Genomic DNA, 22836 nt, shown 5'->3' with positions numbered 1-22836 from the left:
GTATCATCTTTAATTTCTTTCATCAGTGTCTTATAGTTTTCTGCATATAGGTCTTTTGTCTCCTTAGGTAGGTTTATTCCTAGGTATTTTATTCTTTTCGTTGCAATGGTGAATGGGATTGTTTCCCTAATTTCTCTTTCTAATCTTTCGTTGTTAGTGTATAGGAATGCAAGAGATTTCTGTGCATTACTTTTGTATCCTGCAACTGTACCAAATTCATTGATTAGCTCTAGTAGTTTTCTGGTGGCATCTTTAGGATTCTATATGTATAGTATCATGTCATCTGCAAACAGTGACAGTTTTACTTCTTTTCCCATTTGTATTCCTTTTATTTCTTTTTCTTCTCTGATTGCCGTGGCTAGGACTTCCAAAGCTATGTTGAATAATAGTGGCGAGAGTGGACAACCTTGTCTTGTACCTGACCTTAGAGGAAATGCTTTCAGTTTTTCACCATTGAGAATGATGTTTGCTGTGGGTTTGTCATATATGGCCTTTATTATGTTGAGGTAGGTTCCCTCTATGCCCACTTTCTGGAGAGTTTTTATCATAAATGGGTGTTGAATTTTGTCAAAAGCTTTTTCTGCATCTATTGAGATTTTCATATGGTTTTTCTGCTTCAGTTTGTTAGTATAGTGTATCACATTGATTGATTTGCGTATATTGAAGAATTGTTGCATCCCTGGGATAAATCCCACTTGGTCGTGGTGTATGATCCTTTTAATGTGTTGTTGGATTCTGTTTGCTAGTATTTTGTTGAGGATTTTTGCATCTATATTCATCATTTATATTGGCCTGTAATTTTCTTTTTTTGTAGTATCTTTGTCTGGTTTTGGTATCAGGGTGATGGTGGCCTCATAGAATGAGTTTGTGAGTGTTCCTTCCTCTGCAGTCTTTGGAAGGGTTTGAGAAGGGTGGATGTTAGCTCTTCTCTAAATGTTTGAAGAATTCACCTGTGAAGCCATCTGGTCCTGGACTTTTGTTTGTTGGAAGATTTTTAAACACAGTTTCAATTTCATTACTTGTGATTGGTCTGTTCATATTTTCTATTTCTTCCTGGTTCAGTCTTGGAAAGTTATACCTTTCTAAGAATTTGTCCATTTCTTCCAGGTTGTCCATTTTATTGGCATAGAGTTGCTTGTAGTAGTCTCTTATGATGCATTGTATTTCTGCGGTGTCCGTTGTAACTTCTCCTTTCTCATTTCTAATTTTATTGATTTGAGTCCTCTCCCTCTTTTTCTTGATGAGTCTGGCTAAAGGTTTATCAATTTTGTTTATCTTCTCAAAGAACGAACTTTTAGTTTTATTGATCTTTTCTATTGTTTTCTTTGTTTCTATGTCATTTATTTCTGCTCTGATCTTTATGATTTCTTTCCTTCTACTAACTTTGGGTTTTGTTTGTTCTTCTTTCCCTAGTTCCTTTAGGTGTAAGGTTAGATTGTTTATTTGAGGTTTTTCTTGTTTCTTGAGGTAGGATTGTATTGCTATAAACTTCCCTCTTAGAACTGCTTTTGCTGCATCCCATAGGTTTTGGAGCGTCATGTTTTCGTAGTCAGTTGTCTCTAGGTATTTTCTGATTTCCTCTTTGATTTCCTCTGTGATCTCTTGGTTATTTAGTAACATATTGTTTAGCCTCCATCTGTTTGTGTTTTTTACTTTTTTTTCCCTGTAATTGATTTCTAATCTCACAGCGTTGTGGTCAGAAAAGATGCTTGATATGATTTCAGCTTTCTTAAATTTACCGAGGGTTGATTTGTGACCCAAGATGTCATCTGTCCTTGAGAATGTTCCGTGTGCACTTGAGAAGAAAGTGTAATCTGCTGTTTTCAGATGGAATGTCGTATAAATATCAATTAAATCTATCTGGTCTATTGTGTCATTTAAAGCTTATGTTTCCTTATTAATTTTCTGTCTGGATGATCTGTCCATTGGTGTAAGTGAAGTGTTAAAGTCGCCCATTATTACTGTGTTACTGTCAATTTCCTCTTTTATAGCTGTTAGCATTTGCCTTATGTATTGAGGTGCTCCTGTATTGGGTGCATATATATTTACAATTGTTATATCTTCTTGGATTGCTCCCTTGATCATTACATAGTGTCCTTCCTTGTCTCTTATAACATTCTTTATTTTAAAGTCATTTTCTCTGATATGAGTATTGCTACTCCAGCCTTCTTTTGATTTCCATTTGCACGGAATATCTTTTTCTGTCCCCTCACTTTCAGTCTGTGTGTGTCCCTAGGTCTGAAGTGTGTTTCTTGTAGACAGCATATATATAGGTCTTGTTTTTGTATCCATTCAGCAAGCCTGTGTCTTTTGTTTGGAGCATTTAATCCATTCACATTTAAGGTAATTATCAATATGTATGTTCCTATTACCTTTTTCTTAATTGTTTTGGGTTTTGTTTTTGCAGGTCCTTTTCTTCTCTTTTGTTTCCCACTTAGAGAAGTTCCTTTGGTGGTGCTGAATTCTTTTAACTTCTGCTTGTCTGTAAAGGTTTTAATTTCTCTGTCGAACCTGAATGAGATCCTTGCCGGGTAGAGTATTCTTGGTTGTAGGTTCTTCTCTTTCATCACTTTAAATATATCATGACACTCCCTTCTGCCTTGTAGAGTTTCTGCTGAGAAATCAGCTGTTAACCTTATGGGAGTTCCCTTGTATGTTATTTGTCGTTTTTCCCTTGTTGCTTTTAATAATTTTTCTTTGTCTTTTATTTTTGTCCATTTGATTACTGTGTGTCTCGGCATGTTTCTCCTTGGGTTTATCTTGTCTGTAACTCTCTGCTCTTCCTGGACTTGGGTGGCTATTTCCTTTCCCATGTTAGGGAAGTTTTCGACTTTAATCTCTTCAAATATTTTCTCAGCTCCTACCTCTCTCTCTTCTCCTTCTGGGACCCTATAATGCAAATGTTGGTGCATTTAATGTTGTCCCACAGGTCTCTTAGGCTGTCTTCATTTCTTTTCATTCTTTTTTCTTTATTCTGTTCCATGGCAGTGAATTCCACCATTCTGTCTTCCAGGTCACTTATCCGTTCTTCTGCCTCAGTTATTATGCTATTGATTCCTTCTAGTGTATTTTTCATTTCAGTTATTGTATTGTTCATCTCTGTTTGTTTGTTCTTTCACTCTTCTAGGTGTTTGTTCTTTAATTCTTCTAAGTCTTTGTTAAACATTTCTTGCATCTTCTCGATCTTTGCCTCCATTCTTTTTCTGAGGTCCTAGATCATCGTCACTATAATTATTCTGAATTCTTTTTCTGGAAAGTTGCCTATCTCCACTTCATTTAGTTGTTTTTATGAGGTTTTGTCTTGTTCCTTCATCTGGTACATAGTCCTCTGCCTTTTCATTTTGTCTATCTTTCTGTGAATGTGGTTTTCATTCCACAAGCTGCAGGATTGTAGTTCTTCTTGCTTCTGCTCAGGTAACAATCCTGAAGTTTCTTCACCTTAATGATCCAAGTGAGTGGGAAAATAACAGCAGCGTGATCCCCCAGGGAGCAGGGTTCCTCAATCTGATGCAACATGAAGCAGGTCACCTTATTTTGAAACGCCTGCTTGCATCAGGAACAGCTGATAGCCACAATCTCTTTACTGTGGAAGGAGAATTTTTGCTGGAAGCCAATGTAAAAGGAATTTTTTCCAATCGGAGCAGATCTCAAACTCTAAATGATACTACTGTTATTGATGATAATGACAGTAATAATAATAACGATGACGGCGATGATGATGATGCAACAGGATAAATAATTGCCATTTGCTACCAGCATCTGGGATAAACTCTTTACCTGTTTTATTTTATCCAATCCCCATAAAAGCCCTAAGGAATGTAATGTGACCATTTGGCTCTCATATGCATTTTATAGTTGGGGAACACAGGTTCAGAGAGGTTAAGTAACTTGCCTCGTGTCTCAGAGACTAGTAAGTGTATTCCTGCAGTCTGAATACAGTCTGTCTGCAGAGCTCCATGTGTTGACTGCTACTCTGGTCTGGACCATGCTGATCACACTGTATGGTAGTTTACATGTCTGTGTCTCATCTAGTTGGTAAGTTTTTAGAAAGCAAGGAGGGACCATGACTGTTGATTTCTGTTTCTTCAGTCTTTCACATTGCATCTGGCACAATAAAACATTGCAAAGGGATGTGTAGAAAGCTGGATGGCTGGATGGCTGGAAGTGACCTGAGATCATCCTGTCCCACCTAATGTGCCCAAGGTGATGCCACTTGGCAGAGCTGGTCTGAGAAACCACATCTCTGGACTTCCAATCCTATGTCTTTGCTGGAGGAGGACATGACTGCTGGTTGACCCATGAGCTAGACCAGGGCAATTGGAGTCTCCTTGTCCCCTCCCCTGTCCTTGGAATGTATGCTCTGCCCATTGTTCCCACACTAAGAGCTGTTCCAAGGGCACAGCCTTGAGGGAGTAAGGTTTTGTTGAGACCCTCTGGACTGTCTATGTGACTGAACCCTGTTAAGTCCTCTCTGTAAACTTTTAGGACTGTGGCAGGTGGGTGTGGAGATCTACTCATCTTGCAGCTCAAGACAAGCCTCATTTACAAGTTCTGTACTTACTCAACCTGCCACCTACTCATCTGGGGTGGCTGCCTCTTTCTTCCATCTCTCCTTGCCCTCCATGTACGAGGGCCAGTTGGAGAACCAACAGCCTTTGCCACCACAGCACAGCCTGACATCTTTCAGCAAAGGAGGGAACACGAGAAGTTTGTATATAGCACAATATCTGAGCATCACAAATACCAGCAGAAAGGGGTGAGGATGCTGGCACTTTCCCCCTTCAGGTTAATAATTTATGGCCCCAAACAACTTTCTTTTCTTATACATAATGCAAAAATATATGCTGGCTTTGATAGTTAACCCACTGCTTTTAGCTATGGGCTGTGCAAAAGTATCAGAAGAAAAAAACATGCTGGAATTTTCCATTTTCCCTCATTGTCGTGCCTTCCTTTTACTGAAACTTGGGAATCAAATTATCTGCTTTTTCTATCAAACAACAAAACATTTACCCAGTTAATCTCTGACCTGAATTTTGTTGTTCTGAGCCTGAATCCATGTCATTATGCATCATTCAGATCCTGAAAATGCAATAGAAGTGGAGACTAAAGTGTATTTTAGCCTCCATTGATCAACATAATGATTCTAAATGTATTGGATATAAAATAATATACTAATTTTGCTTACTCTTCATTTTTCCCTCACAAACAGAGAAAAATCATAGTGCCTCAGGGGAACTGAAACTCTGCAGTCCCTGCACTTGAAACATGTAATGGGTTTCAGCAGTGATTCCACACAGCCTGGCGGGTGAGAGCACTGGGTCTCTTGTGTTCTATCCTGCTTATTCATTCTGACCCATAGACTCCTGCCAGGCCAGTGCCCTTCATGGGCTTGCTCTAACCCCTGCTAGATAGGATGAACCGCTCAGAATTAATATGAGGTAAAAAGGAATGAATGAATACGCATCAGAATATCTTTGTTTTAAATGTGGAAAATTTGGTGTCTTTATGCCAGTCAATGGTCAGATAAAGACTAAATCCAGGGACTCCAGTACCCTCTCCCCTGTCCCAAACCCTTCTCCAGCCTTTATTGGTCTCATAAAAGTTCTCCGACCTGGAGACCAAGTCTATTCTCCACTCCTGATACTGTCTCCACCCACTGTAAACATGGAGTTTCTCTTCCACTCACATTGGCTTTGGCATGGGCTATGGTCCCCAGATTCTCCATTTCTTCTTCTTCCTGATATTTTCAAAGCTAGGATAAGAGTCTACTTTTGTTTAAAGGTTCTGTCTAATGATCCAAGTGAGTAAAGAGACAAGATCAATAGGAAAGAACCAAAGGCGTGCTTCCCTATCTCTCCAGGAGTGGAGATGACAGAGGTCCTCAGATCTCGCAGGATACTCACCACGGGGTCCCTACACGTACATTCTAGGAATGTAGTTCCTAGAATTTCCACTGAAATTTTCCTCTCTTATTCTAGGATGGGTCTTCATAAGCCTCCTTCCTTCTGTAGGTCATGGTGAACTTTTTTACCATGAAATCCACTCAGAAGTTTAAATGATAGCTATTTTCTAAGTGTCAGGCTATTTTGGACATAATTTCATATATTCTTTACAAAATCTTGGAAGCCTGATAAAATCAGCCTTGCTTTAAAGGCAATCAATTATAACTGATATATTCCTTTTAACTAAAGTTTTCATTTTTTTTTTTTTCTCATGAGCCAGCATTTGTTGGGTAGAAGGAAAAAAAATGGTTGTACAATTCTGTGGGCAAACCAAGTCCGAGTCTAATGCAGAGAAACATTTTAACAGCTTCTTTAGCCCAGATAATGCTCAGACTTACAGAGGACAAGCATCCCTTGCTTCCAATTTAAAGAAGATTTGGTTGTAGGAAGGGGTGTGTGGCTGATGTGACCTTGTGGTTGTTTAGGAAAGGGGTTCATGAACGTCTTCTGGTCTTTGCAGCCCGTGGTTGACAGAACAGCCCCTGACATGTCTTTGCCCCAACCCCCAAATCCTGTGAATGTGTTACTTTACACGACAAATGAGACCTTGCTGATGTAGTAAAGGTTATGGACCTTTCGATCAGGAGAGATCCTGGGTTATCAGTCTCATCACATGAGCCCTTAAAAGCAGAGAACTTTCTCTGGCTGGAGTAAAAGAGATACAGCAGAAGGAGAAGTCAGAGAAATTCAAAGTGTGAGCAGGACTCGACCCACTGTTGTCAGAGGGGGTCACAGGGAAAGCATGCAGAGCGCTGTGGGCTACCTCTAGGAGCAAAACCTGGCTCTGCTGACAGTCAGCAAGGAAACGGGGGTGAAGAATTGAGTTTGGCCTATGACCTGAATGCGGTCGGAAGGAGGTTGACCACCAGAGCCTCTAGGAAAGAAGACAACCCTGCTGACATCTTGGTTTTGACCTTGTGACACCCTAAACAGAGGACCCTGCTGAGCCACCCTCTCTCCAGGCTTCTGACCTTAAGAGATATGAAATCATCAGTGGGTATGTTTTAGGCACTGACCCTATGGTAGTTTGTTCCGGCAACATTGGATCTTTAGTACAGAGCCCCAGAGTTGGACAGTCTTTCCTAAAGTCTGGGGGCTACCCTGTTATGGTTGGTCCCATGTGGCCTTTTGAAAGGAGGTCTTGGCACCCACCATGGGAGCCCATGATCATGATGATTTTTCTCCTGAACATGCTGGCAATCCTAAACCTCCCCAAAGATATAGAAGCCTCTGGCTCAATAGGTAGGAAATAATTTCAAGAAAATACCAAAGAGAAGAAAATCCCTTCATGTTTCAGAAAATATCACCCTACTACCCAGCTAATTGCCACGTGTATATTAGGTGCCATGAAAAAAGTGATAGCAGGAGCATGGAGAAAGGACATGTGTGTGGGTTCATGCACTGGCTTGTGTATTTGTGTTGGGCAAGGCAGGGCATGCTGAGGTGTCAAGAATTCAATTCTAAGATGAAACTTGAGAGAGGAGATCTGAGGGAGAGAATTTGGGGCAGAAGGAACGACGTGAGCAAAGGCCTGGAGGTGAGAGCACAGGTGTGGTTGAGGACTGGACATAGTGGGATGGCGGGAGCAGAGCTGCCTGAGAGCTTCTGGACTTTATCAGAAGCCCATGACACCAGCCAAGCATTTTGTGGCCGGAGAGTAGAGTGATCAGACATATGCTTTAGAACGATTGCTTCGGTGACAAAAATGGCCTGGAGGCGACAAAGAGGAGAGTGAGGGAGGACCATCATCTTTAGAGGATTGTTGTATCTTGTTTAAAGAAGGAGAGTTTGTCTCAAAAAGGGGTTATTACGCCTGGGAAAGTTCCGATTACTGTTATCATCGCCTGGCACTCAGGCCCCATCTTCCTGCAAGAGAAGCAAAGGGGCCAGATCGCTTTAGCTAAAGCTGAGGTCAAAACTTGAGTAGCGGAAGGTGCTTATTTTTGTTTCCCTTTCTTCACAGTAAAGACAGTGTCACAACAGAAGAGAAAATAGACCTCCAATCACCCTCCATCTCATCACCCTAAAATGACGATTTTCATTCTTGCAGGTTCATTTCTTGGCTTGTCCAAATGCCTATATAATTTTACACTATTGCAATCAGACTGTATACAATTTTCCATCTCACTCTGGGGACTCAACATGGTAATTTTTTCATGTGTCTGTAGCATCTTTATAAGAACATTTCTTAATGCCTACCTAGCATGCCACTGGCTTTAATGAACTAGTCTCTTTCTGTTAGACATTATGTTCCTCCAAGAATTTTTGCACTTATATGTAACGACTCCAGCACATAGCTTGTCTTATTGCCAGTGGGGGCAGGGAGGCATTTCCTAGGATAGATTTCTTCCAATGTTATTGCTAGGTTGATGATTAGGAATGGGTTTTTTTGTTTTTTAAAATTTTATTTATTTATTTATTTATTTTTGGCTACATTGGGTCTTCACTGCTGCTTGCAGGCTTTCTCTCTAGTTGCGGCGAGCAGGGGCTACTGTTCGTTGTGGTGCATGGGCTTTTCATTGCAGTGGCTTCTCTTGTTGTGGCTCCCGGGCTCTAGAGCGCAGGCTCAGTAGTTGTGACATGTGGGCTCAGTAGTTGTGGCTCGCAGGCTCTAGAGCACAGGCTTCAGTAGCTGTGGCACACAGGCTTAGTTGCTCCGTGGCATGTGGGATCTTCCCGGACCAGGGCTTGAACCCATGTCCCCTGCATTGGCACGCAGATTCTTAACCACTGCGCCACCAGGGAGGCCCCCTTACCACAGGATATTGAATATAGTTCCACATGCTATACAGTAGGACCTTGTTATTTATCCATTCTATGTATAATAGTTTGCATCTGCTAATCCGAAACTCCCAACCCATCCGTCCCCCCGACGCTTGGCAACCACAAGTCTGTTCTCTATGTCTGTGAGTCTGTTTCTGTTTCACAGATAAGTTCATTTGTGTCATATTTTAGGTCCCACATACAAGTGATATCATATGGTATTTGTCCTTCTCTTTCTGACTTACTTCACTTAGTATGATCATCCCTAGGTCCATCCATGTTGCTGCAAATGGCATTATTTCATTCTTTCTTATGGCTGAATAGTATTCCATTGTATATATGTACCACATCTTCTTTATCCATTCATCTGTCGATGGACATTTAGGTTGTGTCCATGTCTTGACTATTGTGAATAGTGCTGCTATGAACAGAGGGGTGCACATATCTTTTCGAATTATAGTTTTGTCCACATATATGCCCAGGAGTGGGATTACTGGATCATATGACAACTCTATTTTAGAGGAAAACTGAATTTGAAAGAGGTTAAATAACTTCTCAAATCAAGTGCTTAGAAAACACCCAAGCTTGGAGCTGAACCCTGCTTCAGCTGACTTCATAGTTTGTAATCTTTACCACCAAGTTGATGAACAAAACACCCTCTCCGTATCTGTTTATCATGAGGCTCATATTTGCAGAAGAGTCAAGAGGCATGAGTAACAAAAACAACCTAAAAATTGAAGAGTAGAGTCCTGAGCACCAGGTAAAACTCTTTTTGACGAGTCATAATGGCTATCTGTTGTCCAGTCTGGATCAAGAGATGTCAGGACTACTGTCTGTTGTTTATAAATTGTACCCAGAGAGTCAGTTCCTTGGGGGGGTTCATACACCTGGGCTGTAGACAGTTTCAACAGCATCTGTGTGAAAGGGTCGAGCATCCTGGTAAGCCCTGGCAGACTGGATCCTATGGGTCAGTGCAGATGACAGGCACAAGAACATCTATTAGCACTGGGAATCTCTGACCTCAGAGGCTGACGGCGGGTCATGATGACTCCGTGGAGGAGGGTGAACATGAGCATTTTTAGCTTGGGGTGGGAAGGGTGTGAAAATAGCAAGTGCATGTAATTACATTGTGACTGGAGTTTGCACTGGATTCAGACTTTGGAGGAAGCAAAGGGTGCTATATAATCCATCTGCGCCTGTTTAGCTTGCCAGGAACAAAAGTATGCACAGAAGGCGAGAGAAGGGAAAACCACAGGGGCTTGGGATAAATAACCTCCTGTTGCTATGTTGCCTGATGTCATGACACTTTGAAAAAGACGAGGTTGTCGTCTTTGGAAAAGGTAATAATTTTGTGATGATGTGAACTTATGTGCTTGTTTTTCTGTCTCATGGCTCTGCGTGTGTTTAAGGCCTGTCTCCCCAGTGTGTTTGAGGGACAGAGACTTCTTTCCTGCTTTCGTGTGCCTCAACAAAGTGCCTGAGCGCAAATTCCGTGCCAGCCACATCTCTGTGTGGTAGGGACCCAAGGATAAATACAACAGAGTGATAGGTGCAGTGGCTTGAGGTGCTGAGAACTGGGATGGTCAACCCTTCCTAAGGCAGGAGAGGGTGGAAGGGATAAGGTATGTTTTCAAGGAAGTGGCAGAGATAGGCCTGGAAGCTTTGTAGAGATTTGCCAGAGAGGCAAGGAGACTAACATTTCAGAAGAAATAGCCTAGGTAAAGGCAGGGTTTGTTTGGGGTTTTTGCAAGCCTTTTGAGGTGTTAAAGTCTAGACTGTACAGTAGTGACAGTGGGAGTTTGGAAGAGGTGAGAGGGAGTCAGAAAAAGGATGGGCTGAGAGAGGTGGGCCATGAAGGCATCTTTTGGCAGGGGCTCTGGATTGACATCAGACAAAATAGCAAAAGGGGGTTATGGTAGTTATATTGGAATGCGGGGTGAGCCTGTAGTGGCAGAGGCCGGCGTGACATTGCACCAGCCTGAGGCGCACCCTGCGTTCTCCCGGGGAAGTTGTCCCTGGATCACAGGACCCTGGCAGTGGCGGGCTGCACAGGCTCCCGGGAGGGGCGGTGTGGAGAGTGACCTGTGCTCGCACACAGGCTTCTTGGTGGCGGCAGCAGCAGCCTTAGCGTCTCACGCCCGTCTCTGGGGTCCGCGCTGATAACCGCGGCTCGCGCCCGTCTCTGGAGCTCGTTTAGGTGGTGCTCTGAATCTCTTCTCCTCGCGCACCCTGAAACAATGGTGTCTTGCCTCTTAGGCAGGTCCAGACGTTTTCCCGGACTCCCTCCCGGCTGGCTGTGGTGCACTAGCCCCCTTCAGGCTGTGTTCACGAAGCCAACCCCAGTCTTCTCCCTGGGGTCTGACCTCCGAAGCCCGAGCCTCAGCTCCCAGCCCCGCCCGCCCCTGCAGGTGAGCAGACAAGCCTCTCGGGCTGGTGAGTGCTGGTCGGCACCGATCCTCTGTGCGGGAATCTCTCCGCTTTGCCCTCCGCACCCCTGTTGCCGCGCTCTCCTCCGTGGCTCCGAAGCTTCCTCCCTGGCCACCGCCCGTCTCTGCCAGTGAAGGGGCTTCCTAGTGTGTGGAAACTTTTCCTCCTTCATGGCTCCCTCCCAGAGGTGCAGGTCCAGTCCCTATACTTTTGTCTCTGTTTTTTCTTTTTCCCTACCCAGGTACGTGGGGAGTTTCTTGCCTTTTGGGAAGTCTGCGGTCTTCTGCCAGCATTCAGTAGGTGTTCTGTAGGAGTTGTTCCACGTGTAGATGTATTTTTGATGTATTTGTGGGGAGGAAGGTGATGTCCACATCTTACTACTCTGCCATCTTATGGGGAAAAACTAAAACCATTTCCTCTTAACATCAGGAACAAGACAAGGTTGCCCACTCTCACTGCTATTATTCAACATGGTGTTGGAAGTTTTAGCCACAGCAATCAGAGAAGAAAAAGAAATAAAAGGAATCCAAATCAGAAAAGAAGCAGTAAAACTGTCACTGTTTGCAGGTGACATGATACTATACATAGAGAATCTGAAAGATGCTACCAGAAAACTACTAGAGCTAATCAATGAGTTTGGTAAAGTTGCAGGATACAAAATTAATGCACAGAAATCTCTTGCATTCCTATACACTAACAGCAAAAAATCTGAAAGAGAAATTAAGGAAAGAATCCCATTTCCCATTGCAACAAAAAGAATAAAATACCTAGGAATAAACCTTCCTACGGAGACAAAAGACCTGTATGCAGAAAATTATAAGACATTGATGAAAGAAATTAAAGATGATACCAACAGATGGAGAGATATACCATGTTCTTGGATTGGAAGAATCAACATTGTGAAAATGACTATACTACCCAAAGCAATCTACAGATTCAATGCAATCCCTATCAAGCTACCAATGGCATTTTTCACAGAACTAGAACAAAAAATTTCACAATTTGTATGGAAGCACAAAAGACCCCGAATAGCCAAAGTAATCTTGAGAAAGAAAAACGGAGCTGGAGGAATCAGGCTCCCTGACTTCAGACTATACTACAAAGCTACAGTCATCAAGATAGTATGGTACTGGCACAAAAACAGAAATATAGATCAATGGAACAGGATAGAAAGCCCAGAGATAAACTCACACACATATGGTCACCTTATCTTTGACAAAGGAGGCAAGAATATACAATGGAGAAAAGATACCCTCTTCAATAAGTGGTGCTGGGAAAACTGGACAGCTACATGTAAAAGAATGAAGCTAGAACACTTCCTAACACCATACACAAAAATAAACTCAAAATGGATTAAAAACCTAAATGTAAGGCCAGACACTATAAAAATCTTAGAGGAGAACATAGGCAGAACACTCTATGACATAAATCACAGCAAGATCCTTTCTGACCCACCTCTTAGAGAAATGGAAATAAAAACAAAAATAAACAAATGGGACCTAAATGAAACTTAAAAGCTTTTGCACAGCAAAGGAAACCATAAACAAGACAAAAAGACAACCCTCAGAATGGGAGAAAATATTTGCAAATGAAGCAACTGACAAAGGATTAATCTCCAAATTATACAAGCAGCTCATGCAGCTCAATATCAAAAAAACAAACAACCCGATCCAAAAATGGACAGAAGACCTAAACAGACATTTCTCCAAAGAAGATATACAGATTACCAACAAACACATGAAAGGATGCTCAACATCACTAATCATTAGAGAAATGCAAATCAAAACTACAATGAGGTATCACCTCACACCAGTCAGAATGGCCATCATCAAAAAATCTAGAAACAATAAATGCTGGAGAGGGGGTGGAGAAAAGGGAACCCTCTGGCACTGTTGGTGGGAATGTAAATTGATACAGCCACTATGGAGAACAGTATGGAGGTTCCTTAAAAAACTAAAATGGAACTACCATACCACCCAGCCATCCCACTACTGGACATATACTCTGAAAAAACCATAATTCGAAAAGAGTCGTGTACCACAATGTTCATTGCAGCTCTATTTACAATAGCCAGAACATGGAAGCAACCTATGTGCCCGTCAACAAATGAATAGGTAAAGAAGATGTGACACATGTATATGATGGAATATTACTCAGCCATAAATAGAAACGAAATTGAGTTATTTGTAGTGAGGTGGATGGACCTAGAGTCTGTCATACAGTGTGAAGTAAGACAGAGAGAAACAAATACTGTATGCTAACGCATATATATGGAATCTAAAAGAAAAAAAGAAAATGGTTCTGAAGAACCTAGGGGCAGGACAGGAATAAAGATGCAGATGTAGAGAATGGACTTGAGGTCACGGGGAAGGGGAAGGGTAAACTGGGTCGAAGTGAGAAAGTAGCATGGACATACATACACTACCAAATGTAAAATAGATAGCTAGTGGGAAGCAGCTACATAGCACAGGGAGATCAACTCAGTGCTTTGTGACCACCTAGAAGGGTGGGATAGGGAGGGTGGGAGGGAAACGAAAGAGGGAGGGGATATGGGGATATATGTATAGGTATAGCTGATTCACTTTGTTATACAGCAGAAACTAACACACCATTGTAAAGCAATTATACTCCAATAAAGATGTTTAAAAAAAAACGGGGGGTTATGTATCCCAAGTAGCCCTGGATTTCCCTTTTCTCACCTTCTCTCTATACTTGGAAGTGATTTGACCCTACAGTGCCAACCACCCAGCTTCTGACCTAGAACGATGACCGAGGAGAAGCATGTATTGCGAAATCAGGGTGAAGCCCAGTGGGGCCATCCACTAGCCATTTTTGTTATGTTAGGCAAAATATTTCATCTCTCTGAGTGTTCTAGTCTTCTTATCTTGAAAACAAGAACATTAGTGTTTATCTTACAGGGTTGTTCTAGCAGATAAGAAAAAAAAATCCAATGGTGTAAAAGCATTTATATGACCCATTCCTGGCATATAAATATTACTTTCTTCCCTAGGCATTCAGTTGTTGCCTAGTCAATTCAGACTGAATATGATTTCATGAAACAGAGATAAACAAATGAAAGATTATCGTGATCATTCACAAACGAAAGAATGTGGAGAAAATTGTTATCATGGAAGAGGAATACTTCCTACAGAACGGAAGGGATGGAAGGCCATCCAAGGCAGAGGAGTGGAGGGAAGGAGTCAGAAAGAAATGAGAGACATAGGATTCATGGCAGGAAATGTGGATTCCAAACAAGGAAGGGCTTTAGCTGGACTCTAGGCTCAAAGACCTAGTTAATAGAGACACGATCAGTAAGTGCCCTTTGTGATATGACCTCCCTGGACACTGGGGAGCAAGTCACAACTTTCTGTCACCTTCTGTCACTGCTTTCTGTGTTCATTCTTCTTCTCTGTCCCCCTGAGTCAGGGAGCAATAATTCTTTCTAAGCTGGCTCCTGAACATGCAGTTAATTTAGATCTATTGAGTTTACAGGGATTACCTTGCTTCCTTTATAGTAAATAAAGCTGTAAACAGCTGGTGAAATTGATTAATGGCTCCAGGTGAGCGGCAGCATTTAATCAATGGCAAAAGCTGTTTGTTGGGTACAATCTGGAGGAGAGGGGAGCTTGGGGCAAGGACCACAGCCTTGGGGCAGGACAGGTGAGCCCCGAGGAGGGAGGAGCTGCAGGCTTGGTAGGGCGGGAGCTTCCTTCAGCAAAAGAAGGGTCGCTAGATTGTACTTATTCAATCTAGATGATGGCCTCATTGCATTTTCTTTTTACATTTGTTTGGCGGGGGATAATTGAATTATTATTTTTTAAAACTCTATAATTACATAGAAAACATGAAGAGAATTTCAAATAGAGAAAATTAAAAAAAAAACCACCTCTCATCCAAAGTAAATCAAAGTAGTTTCATTTTATGTTCATATCTTGTCACTGATGGCACACATGTGTCATGTTTGCATTTTTATTCTGTTCCCCTATGACCCGTTCTCCCCAGGCATTCGGAGACATTGTTTTAACATGTAAATCTGGTCATACTATGCACTGCTTACACTCTTCAGAATCTCCTTCAGAGTCTTCAGAATACTATTTCAAGTCCTTAACGGGCGCAGCAAACACAGCCTTACACAGTCGGGCCCTGCTCATCTCTCTGACTTTATCTCCCATCAATATCCTCCTTATTTGCTAGATGCCTGCAAATGTCTCCCCGAGTTTGCTCTCAAAGCTCAATCTCTGTCCTGCTTTATCTCATCTGGCACACTCTCGCCCTACTTATCGCTTGATGATTCCAAGGCATCCTACATGTGTCAGAGAGCTTTTCCTTACTCTAATCTAAATTAGATTCTTGGGAATTCCCTGGTGGCGCAGTGGTTCAGAATCCGCCTGCCAATGCAGGGGACACAGGCTCGAGCCCTTGTCTGGGAAGATCCCACATGCTGCGGAGCAACTAAGCCCGTGCGCCACAACTACTGAGCCCACGGGCCACAACTACTGAAGCCCACGCACCTAGAGCCCATGCTCTGCAACTGCAACAAGAGAGGACACCACAGTGAGAAGCCCACGCACTGCAACAAAGAGGAGCCCCCGCTCGCCGCAACTGCAGAAAGCCAGCATGCAGCAACGAAGACCCAACGTGGCCAAAAATAAATAAATAAAATAAATAAAATTTAAAAAATAAATTAGATTCCTTTAATTAAACTATATCAGAATACCCTGTACTTTCCTCCTTTTGCTTCCCTCTGGTTATTGTAGTTTGGATGATTTTTGTGCCATATCCTTTTCCCCCTTAGATTGTAAGCTTCCCGAAGATGGAGAACATCTATCTATTCATCACTGCAGGTGGTGCATCTGCAGAAGGGATCATAGTGGAATCATTGTTGACGACTGAATTTAATTATAAAGACTCACTTTTACGTTCTTCCCTTTTCGCTTAGCATCACATCATAAACATTGTACGGCAATGATGCGTTTCATTGGTTGCTTACCATTCCATCAACTAGACCTAACTTATTTTACCTATATGTAGTCGGGCAATTGAGTTTCGTCCATGATTTCATGATCCTCAGTAAGGCTTACCTTTTAACTTCCAGTGACTTGTACACTTAAGAATTATTCCTAGGGAAAATGGGTTAAATTGAACGGAGTATTTTCTTTGTTCCATAGTTGGAAACGCAATCATCAGAGTACTTGTCCTACAGCATGCCGAGAACTCCTGACTGAAGGGAGGAAAAGTGAGGTCTCACAGGCAGATTTAGGAACACAGCAGGGAGTGGGCCAGGTAGAATATCTCACAGGCAGATTTAGGAACACAGCAGGGGGTGGGCCAGGTAGAATAGCTCTCTCCTAAATGCAGTTCCTTGGGACAAACTCAACTTCTGACTGTATAGTGAAATCCACCATAGACCATATGCAAATAAAAGGCTGTGGCTGTGTTCTCATAAAATTATTTACAAAAACAAGGCAGACAGGATTTGGCCCTCGGGCTGTAGTTTGCCAGCCTTTGTTCAAGAGCATTGAATCAGATGTTATTTGTAAAATGCTCAGCTCAGTGTCTGGAACATAGAAGTACCTAATAAAATAATAGCTGTTATAGAGATTATGATGTTGACCACTGTGATTGGCATCTGTCTGTCTACTGGACTTGGCTGCCTGCCGTTATCCTGAGGTTTCTTGGATTCTGACGCATGTAACAACAAACACTTCCCGCCAACAGAGCTTTGCAGAGCCTAAGGCTTCCCTTGGCAAAACTCGGTAACTCCCCTCTCTTTAGGTGTATTCCATGATCATGCAGGAATTCCCAGAGGCCTTTGCAAATTCCAGTGCTTTCAATTGGACACATTAGTTTAAAGCGTATAATTACTTCTAATTGGGTTCACGGTCAATGGGCCGCAGTGCTATTAGAGACATAATCAATAATCACTCTGTTGAGCAGTTCTAGCTCAATACCATCTCCTGTCCAGGCCTTCTGATCGGTTGAGATTTGACCACATATTAGGTAACACCCAACAAATGAAGTCTGTGGCCTTGCACTCAGCCTGTGATTACTGCTGTATTTTCCATCTGCTTCGGTGGAAAATTGTTGGCCGCAAGCACAAGAGGAAGCAACTCTCAGCAAGGTGTAGAAACAGGAGGGTTGATGCCCTCCCTTCTGTGTCCTTATGGCTCCAGAGGCAGAGAATAATGTGGGTGCATGAGAGAGGCAAAGGCCACGGTTACGGTTAATTATGTATTCAGCTCAGCAGACCTTGGGAAGGCACTTTAAGGTTCATCTGGGCTAATTCTAAGCCCCTGTCAGAAACACCAGGATATCCAGGCCTTTCCTCACTCAGAAACTTGTATGTCCAGGAAGAGGGGCCCTGGCTCCGCCAGCTGTGCCATCCACGTTCCAGCGACCTTCTCACCAAAGAGCTTAAGGATGTAGCTCGTTGATCTCGTCCTTGGCTATTCTAGCTTTGTGGTCCTGCTTTCTTTCTTCCAATGATCATTTTTGAGGCATTCCCCACAGACGACTGGAGCTAAAGACGGAGGAGAGAGCTGAGATTCTGTCTCTAACATTAACCAGATCTGTGGCCTGGGGGACCCACTAGCAGCCTCTGTTTGGGGGGGCTAGATTAATGCCAAGGTCACTCCAGCTGTAGCCAGCTGGGTTAATGAGTGGTGCCTGCACTGCCGTGTTTGAACCTTCCTTGCTCACATAAGGGGGCTTATGTCTCTCTTTCATGGACTATCCTATCTGGAGTCCAGACTCAGGATTGTCAAATGCTGTTGAGGATAATCAATGCGTGGGGCAGTTGGAGGTATAAATGGTTTTATAAGTTAATTCATTGCTTTATATAAAAAATTCTTATATAAATAATTTTAATTAGTTCAGTGTAGCCAGAAAAGTAAATTAAATGAATGATCCAGTAACATGTTATTTCTTAAGCTCCTAATACAAGTGTTGTTACAGTAAATGATGGAAGAGACAGACAAGGAATGAGTGAGGCACCAAGCCGCAGCCTCAGCATAGAGTTATTGCTCACATGAGCGGTAAATGGTGGAGCCACCAAGACCAAGTCCAACTCCATCCAGCCTTGGAATGAGTTCTGATCAAAGTGGAAACCAACTTAATATTGCTGACCAAATCTCTGAACACACCAGCTCACTGTGTCATAGCTCACCTCCCATCATGAGATTGGTTCCATCCTTCTGATTTTACAGGTAAGAAAACCAGAACTCAGATACATTAGGTAATTTAAGGACACACTGCAGGAAATCAGCAGTTGAATCAAGATTAGGCTTAGAACTGTCTGACCCGAAGGGCTATGGTGTGAGCCTCTGTCCTGCAGTGTCTCTCTGCCATCTGGAAGCTTGACCACCTCTGTTTTGGGGGCCTGGTGGCCAACTTGCCCCACGGGAATCGGGACACTTTTTCTGAAGCCCTGCCATATGGCCTGGCTTCTGTCTTGGTTGAGTTTCTCTAGTCCTCCACTGGGACTGACATTTTCACTTTGGATTCATTTAGTTGTCTGGAGTCTTGAAAAATTGCCTATTGCTTGCTGGTCATGGTTCTGTGTCCCAGATTCTGGTCCTTGTACCACCAAGCTCTGCATGAGGTCAGCTCCAGAGAGACTGGTCAACCAGAATTGATGGGTTTGGGGAAGAGCCCAGCTCCTCCGTGCCTGTTTCTCTACCTACCTACTGAATTGCATTCACCCTCTCAGGGCCACCCGTACTTTGGCCTGAGTCCCATGTGCCTCACTGGACACTCTATCCTGTACTGCTCTTCACCCAACTTTGAGGCCATCTCTGTAAGAACATCTTAGTAGGACAGAAAAGAGTTTTGAAGTTACTTCCTAGCTGTGGGATCTTGAGCAGACCACTTACCTCCCCTGAGGCTAATTGCCCATCACTGAAGGGGGAGTGATACAGGTACCTCCCTCACAGGGGATGGTGAGGATGAGAAGTAAGGGATGTGGTGATTGCTTAGTAAGCGGTGATTTTGTTATAGTGGCTTTAGTTGTTGTTAATTGCTCTTTCTTGGGGTTCACGCTGCTCTGGTGGTGGCCATGACCTTGTTTTGCCCCTTTGCTGTGAAGTCAGCCTCACTCTCATGCTTCCAAAGCTCCCCAGTTTACACAGACACAAGGAAACAAGTCTGGCAGGCACATAAGTTAATTAAGAAAATGAACCAAATCAAAGGAGGCAGAGGTAGCTAGGAAGAAAAAAAGCCAGAGAATTGGGTTCAAAGTGTAGTTGTTAATTACTTGCTCTGGATTTATAATGCCAAGAGGGTCCATCAGCTAGAATACAGAATGAAGGAAGGAAATAAATTAACAGAGAAACTCCGCCTTGTGTTGATACTCTGTAATAGGCCAGAGTCCTTGCGAGTAATTAATAGCAAGTTAGGAAGCCGATTTCCTCAGCAATTGAAGGAGTCTTTGTAGAAACGTTTTTAAGGATAGAAGCGGAGATCATGGAGGAAACTGGGAGCTGCGTCACAGAAATGAATCACTGTTACTAATTCCTGAGGGAAGTCACACTCTAAAGTAGGGGTTCCTTGACATGCAGGGTGATTGTTGACTTGGGGGCAGCAGAGGACTGAGAAGACGAACTGAGTGTCTATCATAAGACCAGAGGTGGAATCTGAGTTCTTCTGACATTTGCTCTGTGCCTTTGGACAGCCTCCTAACCTCTCTGAGCCTCACAGTTTTACTCTGTAGTTGAAGGACAATACAGACCCATCTAAATCTCAGGGCTCTTGTGACCGTCAAGTGGGAGAAAGGATTTTGTGAATTTTTAAGAGCCTCAAGATCTGAGCAACCATGATGATGAAGATGATGGTGATTATGGCGGTGATGACGTTGACAAGGATTCAGGATCATGTGAGGTTGAAGTTGACTCCTAGATGTTTTAACCTAAAGGCATTCTATCCTGAATGTCTTCCCTCTGGCTCCCAGATGCCTTGATTGGGCACTTTGTTATAGGACATCTGTAGTCCCTGATGACATGTTTTCTTTCTTTTCATTGCATTGCCATTGTGTTTTCTATCCATTCACCAATATCTCATTATATTGTTTACTATAATCCACACTAGTTTCTCTTGGGTGAGTGTCAGAAAATTAGGTGAATAGATCTATCATGCATTGTACTGTATGCAATGCCAGGAGCTGTACATTCCTCATGTTACTACATCCTTTTAGAAAAATCCTGAGATATATTTTATTAATCCAGTTCTGTTGAGAGAAGGGAGGCATGTCCGGCGTGATACAAATATTAAATAACAGAGTCCAGAGTTAAGACTAGATCTGTTTAATTCTTTTCGATAAATAAACTCACTCTCAGTGTGTTTAACCTTGTTTGTTCAGCTAAGCTATGTTTTAAGCTTTGCATAGGAAAGTAATTATGGCTGCTGTAAAAAGATCCTCAGGAAAAAGAAGCTTTAGTCTAAGCGAAAGGTATATTCGTTGTAGTGAAGGGTTAACCCCCACCCCAAATTAGCCACCTGTGCTAGTAAGAAGCTTCCAGGTTAATTGAAGAACATATTACTCTGATAGAGGCTGGTGGTGTATTTCATACTTGCACTGTCTCCACCACCCTACTGGTCACCAAGAGCAAGGGTGCTCTTTTCAGAGCTAGCAGTCATATTTGAGTTGTGCTGTCTGCCGAAAGCAATGGTGGCTTTTGGAAGCAAACTTCATCTGGATGTGATTTGTAGAGACACAGTTGACACCTCCCTCTGCTAAAGGTACCACGCAGCTTCCAATGCCAACCGTACAAGCCTCTTGGGAAATTCAGGACTTAAATGTGAGTTTTCAATTTCTGAAAACACAGATGAGATAAAGCAACACTCTCCAGAGAGGAAAGAATAGAAAGATTTTTAAACGTAGTGATTGATAACAAAGGGTGAAAATAGTGTTTCCCCAAGCACGCAGACATTCTGTGGGCGGATTAATAGGTGTTACATACGATGGGAGTTCTGTATGCGTGTAGATGTGATCAAATTTGTATTTAAAGAATATTACAGACTTTGGATACTGCAGGACTGACAGTATTCCTAAATTTCTTGATCACCCTTCGTCCCCACCACCACCCCCATCCCCGTAACATCCCCCTGCTCCATCTCTGCTCTAGTCGTCACAAGAGGTCATTGAGTTGCTCTGGAACAGAGCTCAGCAGGTTCTGCAGACGTGTTCTCCCAAGCTCTTCTCAGAGGTGAGAGTTAGCTGTCCCACTTGTTATTTTAAATAAAACATGATTCAGAAAAGAAAATATCATATTTATGTGCCTGGATTATGTGTTTTCCACCCCTTTTATTTAGGCATTTCTATAGTCAGCCTTAGAAACCTTACCCTGTAAGCTTTAGTTTATGGAGGACACGCAAAAACACATATCCCCTGGACATGCTGGACATGTCCTTTAATTTTCTTTCTGAGAACATTCACTAAACAGCTACTATGCACCAGATCTCTGATAGGAACTGTGATTTGAAAACAATAATATATAACTGCTAATCTCAAGGAGCTCAGAGTCTGGAGTGTGTGTGGGCAAAACAGGAACAAACAAAACCACGGTGATTATGTGCTCTGATAGTAATAAGAGTAGAGATATAGGAAGGATATACAACCTACCCTAGGTGAGGGTATTCTAGAAATGAGAAACTACCTTCACTGGTAAATTGAAAAAACAAAAGCCAAAAAACAAAAAAAATATGAAATAGTTTTGAAGAAAATTCTAGATCAATGTAATTATGTTACTGATGGTCTTTGTGAAACTGTGAGGTCTTCCAGATGGAATTCTGAAGATTCTGTGCTAGCCTTCAAGCCTCCCTGGCTTCCTTCTCTAATTTAGGTTTTGCATCTTAGGGCACATAATTAAATTACTCTTATGTGTAAGTAACTGAGTCTGTTGAAATAAACCAAAAGCAAGCAGTTATTGATTTTTCTATAAAATATAAGTATTTTAATTGCTGTGTAAGTTGTTAATAATCTATAAGCGTTAGTTTTGTTTAAGCAACAAGCCAAGGAAGAGTAAGATTTAGAAGACCAATCCATCTAAGTAGAATACATTTCCCTCTTCCCTGAATATCACTGACATCAATCACTGTTTGATATTATTATAGGCTTATTGCTAAAGTCTTAGCTGATTTCAGCCTGTCCATTTTCCTAATGATGAACTTCTGAGCTGTGCCTACACTGAGGATTTCCAGAGCTGACTTTTTCTATAAAAACTAAATTAGTGCAGTGCACAATGGAACATTACTCAGCCATAAGAAGAATGCCATTCTGCCATTTGCAACAACGTGGATGGACCTGGAGGGTAGTATGCTTAGCGAAATAAGTCAGACAGAGAAAGACAGATACTCTGTGTTATCACTTATTTGTGAAATCTAAAAAATAAAACAAATGAATGAATGCAACAAAACAGAAACAGACTCAGAGAACGAACTAGTGGTTACCAGTGGGGAGAGGGAAGGGGGGGCAAGGTAAGGATAAGAGATTAAGAGATACAAACTACTAGGTAAAAAATAAATAAGCTACAATGATATATTGTACAGCACAGGGAGATAGAGCCATTACTTCATAATAATTTTAAATGTAGTATAATCTATAAAAATATCAAATCACTATGTTGTACACCTGAAACTAACATAATATTGT

The sequence above is a fragment of the Balaenoptera musculus genome, chromosome 17 (genome assembly GCF_009873245.2).
Source record: "Balaenoptera musculus isolate JJ_BM4_2016_0621 chromosome 17, mBalMus1.pri.v3, whole genome shotgun sequence".
Classification (NCBI taxonomy): domain Eukaryota; kingdom Metazoa; phylum Chordata; class Mammalia; order Artiodactyla; family Balaenopteridae; genus Balaenoptera; species Balaenoptera musculus.
Note: the sequence above shows the minus strand (reverse complement) of the source record.